This window comes from Sinocyclocheilus anshuiensis, unplaced genomic scaffold, assembly GCF_001515605.1.
Source record: "Sinocyclocheilus anshuiensis isolate Anshui unplaced genomic scaffold, SAMN03320099.WGS_v1.1 scaffold945, whole genome shotgun sequence".
Classification (NCBI taxonomy): domain Eukaryota; kingdom Metazoa; phylum Chordata; class Actinopteri; order Cypriniformes; family Cyprinidae; genus Sinocyclocheilus; species Sinocyclocheilus anshuiensis.
The window spans coordinates 90,031-94,991 of record NW_015557112.1 but is presented as its reverse complement, the minus strand read 5'-3'; the positions used below and the strand labels follow the sequence as shown (position 1 = coordinate 94,991).

At 36.7% G+C, this 4,961-nt stretch overlaps 2 protein-coding genes across 6 annotated transcripts in view; one reads left to right on the top strand and one right to left on the bottom strand.

Moving 5' to 3' along the window:
- Positions 1-4,961, bottom strand: part of LOC107677698 (semaphorin-4F-like) — an 89,031-nt gene that overhangs the window by 53,161 nt on the left and 30,909 nt on the right. The gene's annotated exons all lie outside the window — the stretch shown is intronic.
- Positions 681-4,961, top strand: part of LOC107677697 (uncharacterized) — a 9,028-nt gene continuing 4,747 nt past the window's right edge. Inside the window, exons 1-4 of one of the 3 annotated variants that reach the window (XM_016472707.1) lie at positions 681-885; positions 1,745-1,798; positions 2,023-2,071; positions 4,874-4,935. The gene's annotated coding sequence lies outside the window, so the exon portion shown is untranslated. Of the gene's footprint in view, positions 886-1,744; positions 1,799-2,022; positions 4,936-4,961 lie in introns of all 3 variants that reach the window. The other 2 variants (XR_001632875.1, XM_016472706.1) reach the window with 2 other exon arrangements.

Here is a 4,961-nt window from a genome sequence, read left to right as displayed (position 1 = left end):
GGGGGGTGAAAAAAAAATAATGATTCTTTTTTATAAACATTCAAATGCTGTGAACATACATCATTAAACCTACACTTTGCATTTAACAGCTAATGTCAAGGACATGAATGAGAATCAATGAGATTTCTAAATAATTAAACAGAATTACTCAAATTAATTAAAATAAATGGCAAAAGTGAGCATCTCTAGTAATGAATGTGAATTTTCTACATTTTTTAGTATTTGCTGATTACATGTATTATGTTCCAAAAAAGCTATATTCATAGCTGTACAGCATGTAAGCACCATTTTACAAAAAAAAGGCTTAACCAGAATATAGACCTGAATCTAAAACTGTCAAGGACATGAATGAGAATCAATGAGATTTCTAAATAATTGAGCATAATTACTAAAATGAATTAAAATCAATGGCAAAAGTGAGCAGCTCCAGTAATGAATGCGAATTTTCCAATAGCTGTACAACATGTAAGCACCTTTTGACAAAAAGGCTTAACCAGAATATAGACCTGAATCTGAAACTGTATGGAAACATGGTCAAATATGATCTCCAATATTTAGGCAACGCAACAGCTAGATTCCAGAAATCGGTAAGGTCATGGACAGTACACTCAAACAAATGAAATCTGGGTGTTGTTTGATTAAAATAAATAGAGTATGTTAAAACAAATAAAACGAATCAGTTGAAGGTATGTACACAGTTATTTCAAATCAGTCTAAACTAAATCCAGGAGAAATTAAAAGAGCTCTATTAATTTCTGCTGAAACTACAAATATGAATTGAGTTGAGTCAACAACTTATTTTGCGCATGCGCCGAAGACAGGAATTCCACGTGACCTCGTCAATTGCCGCCGACGCCATTAACGTGGTGGAGTTCTGTGAAATCGGTAAGTCTAAAAATCTTTTATCATCCTTGTCTATATAGTGCTAATAATAGTGATTAAAACGGTTTAAAACAATCCTAGTATTGCATGTAGCGGATATTTTATGTTTTTTTTTTTATATTTAGAACAGACTGTCAGTCACATGTATACGCGATGAAAAATAGCAAGTTTATATAAATGCCTGCATTCATGTACGTATTTTGACATTAACGCAGTAGTTGCTTAGCTCTGACACTTGTTGTAAGGGGTATTTCACTAGATTGTTTCAGTTATATTCAAAATTAGCAATTTCATTCGGGCGAGTGTTGGGAGCATGCTGTTAGCAAGGTGATCTCTCCGGACAGGTAGAGATGAGAACACTGCAAATTCAAGTAAAAACGATTTTCAGTTACATCACTTCGCATACAAATTTAAGCGTGATGTAACATAACACGAGTGCAGTATGAGGCGGTGTGTATTGTGCATGCACGCTCTGTCATTCGTCGCAGGTCAAGACTGAATGAAAGCGTTTTCATTTTGCACAGATTCATGTTACATATTAAAGTTAATAGTTATGATCTTAAACATAACATTTATGTTTTAAATCTAATACTCTGTTGTCTGTACGATTTACTACTGTACATCACTGTTACGCTACTGTATTATTGTTACGGATGTTGTTTTTAGACGACAGCTACGGAGACAATTGAAACGTATGCTGTCAGCACTTGCTGTTTTTGCATTTATTTCAGTTATAAAGTACACGGCTACAGGAAAAAAGGTTTAGTTTTAGCACTAAACCATCCATATCTATTAAAAAAAGTTACACAATTATTAATTTAAGTTTATCTCATGCTAATTAATTTTATTTTTCATTTCACAGGTTTTACAAGAGCATAATAACCTGCCATGCTTGGCTTTCTGCTTTTTCCATTGGGTAAGTATTATTAATTAATGTTCTTAAACTAATGGATCTTTTTCTAAAACCATTTATTATTGCCATGAAATAGAGGAAAGTGATATTAATGGGTGCTTGGACATACATGTTTTGGAAGCCAGTATAAAAATGGACAATAGTTTGACCGAAATCTGATTTTACATGATGATTATCTGTGGTTTTACGGTTTTTGTAATTGATTTTTGTGCTTGTTTTTCTTCTAGTTATCTGAATGTGGCCTTGCAAAGAGTGTGGAGTGTCAGAGACTAGCAGGTACAAATTGTTGAAACATTATAAGTTATGCCATGGTCATTATGGCAGAAATCAACGCTATCCATGTTCTTATGCGACATGCCCATGCACTTTCCGAACATGGAATAGCCTTAGAAATCATGTATACCGTGCCCATGCGTTACCACCACAGACATCAACACAATTAGTGACATTCAGTTGTCAGTTGTGTGATTGTGCTGAGCTTTCTTCAGAGAAAGATTATTTTGTTCACATAGGGACACACCTTAAAAATGGTCAGACTTGTAGTTGTGCATTTCTAGGCTGTAGTTTTGAGACCAACATTTATGGTACGTACTATTCTCACAAAAATAGAAAACACAAATCACATGGTTTAAACGACTTTAAACCAGGTGTTGTGACTTTACATAGTACAACAGATACATCTTTGGAGAGTGCTGATGAAAACAGGCCATCATGCTCCACTGATGAACCTGAAGCTGATGTAGACACTCAGTCAGATGATGACAGTGATATAGTTTCTGTTGCGAGCCTGACAACAGTAATTAAGGAAAAAGTAGGGTGTCTCCTGTTGAAGTTAGAAAACATACTGCATGTACCTACTGCAGCAGTAGATGAATTGGTGGATGAACTACACTTTTTGCTGAAATCTGCTTCTGTACCAATTGTACAAGCAACCATCTTGGATGTTTTTAGAAATCATAATCTGTCAGTTGATGAGGCTGTGATAAAAGAACTTGCTTGTGCTGTGTGTGTATCCAACCCAGTAGGACAGTGTTTTGGAAAGGATGGCCCTTTAGCAACAGCCTTCAAAAGAAAAAAGTTCTACAAAGAAAATTTCAATGTCATTGAACCAGTCGAATACATTTTAGACTCTAATAAGAACAGAACATTTCAATATATTCCAATTTTACAATCTTTACAGCAGTTACTGAGCAAGGAGCACTTTTTGGATCAGGTGATTGGGAGTAAAATTGCACAGGAGAAGACCTCTGTAGCAAGTTGTGCTTCTGATGGTCATCTGTTCAAGTCTTTTCAAGATGGACTGTTCTACAGTCAGAGCGATTTTTGGTCTAAAGAGGAGTTGAGAATCTCTTTAAATCTGTATATAGATGACTTCGAAATTTGTAACCCACTTGGAACCTCCCGCAAAAAGCACAAACTCTGTGGAGTGTACTGGATCTTAAATAATCTCCCCCCTGGCTCTCATTCAGCACTTTATTCAATATACTTGGCAGTACTTTGCAAAACAGATGATGTCAAGACATTTGGATTTGAAAAAGTGCTTGAACCCCTTCTGCATGATCTCCATATTTTAGAGGAACAAGGTGTATATATATCTCATATTGGTGAGTGTGTAAAGGGCACAGTGCAGTGTGTTGTGGCTGACAATCTAGCTGCACATGGATTAGGTGGGTTTGTCGAAAGTTTTTCAGGAAACTTCATATGCAGATTTTGTACAGCACAGAAACATGAGATTCAAACCCATAGTGTTTCATCTGGGGCTTTCAGGCTTCGCACAAAAGATGATCATGAAGAACATGTGAAGTGTGCAGAAGAAACCTATAGTCATTGCTTTGGGGTAAAGAGGTCTTGTGTCCTAACCAAGCACCTTTCACATTTCCAAGTCTTAAAAGGCTATCCTCCTGATATCGTGCACGATATCTTTGAAGGTGTAGTGCCAGTAGAGCTGGCTTGTTGCCTCTCTGTATTGATTTCAAAGAAATATTTTTCACTGGATTTTCTGAACCAGTTGATTCTGAAGTTTCCGTACAAGTGGGGTGACAAAACAAATAAGCCTCATGTCATACCACACACACTTTCAACCAAGAAATCCATAGGTGGCAATGCCCATGAAAATTGGAATTTGTTGAGGTTGTTGCCATTTATGATTGGTTCCCTAGTGCCAGAGGATGAACCTGTTTGGTTGTTGATTTTGGACTTAAAAGACATTGTTGAGCTTGTGGTAGCTCCAGTGCATTCTGATGAGTCTGTAGCATTCCTTGAGTTTAAGATTTGTGAACACAGAAATCGTTACCAAGAGCTTTTTCCAACTACTAACCTGCTGCCAAAACAGCACTTTTTGGAGCACTATCCACATATGATACAGTGCTTTGGGCCACTTGTATGTATGTGGACAATGAGATTTGAAGCGAAGCATAGTTTTTTTAAACAGATTGCTCGTCACACTAACTGTTTTAAAAATATAGCTCTTACGCTGTCTACAAAGCACCAGCTAATGCTTGCTTTTCATTTGCATTCGTCTGGCCTTAAGAGGGCATCATTTGAAGTCACAAGCGTTTCACCAGTTCCAGTTGAAGTGCTGAACAAGGAAATAGCTTGCACTATCAAACAGAGATACCCAGATGTAACGGAAGTCAGTCTAGCCAAGTCTGTAAATGCATATGGAATAAGTTACAAAACAGGAATGATACTTGCTCATGGATCACTTGCTGGCCTCCCTGAATTTGTGGAAATAATTCAAATTTGCATTTTTCAAGACAAGTTGAGTTTCATTTGTAAGAAGTTATGCTGCTGGTACAGAGAGCGTTTCAGAGCATTTGAAGTAAACTCATCGCATCTGAGAGAGTTGGTCTTTGTCGAGCATGGTGAACTGTTAGATGACTATCCACTTGTGTGCTACTTGGTTGGGCCCGTTCAGATGCTGACTTTGAAAAGATACATTCACATAGCAGCATAAAACATAAAAAAGCATAAAAGAAAGTTTATATTCCTTTGAGTATAAATATTCTTCACAGTACTTTTCAGTAAAAAATACAACAAATCTTGACACTTAAAAATGCTTTGATTGTTTTTCCATAGGCTAACAGAGGCTTGAGTAGACATGACTTTCAAAGGCTGAACAGAACAAGATAACTTTGAGAGTACGTAGTGCAATACCCCCCCCCCC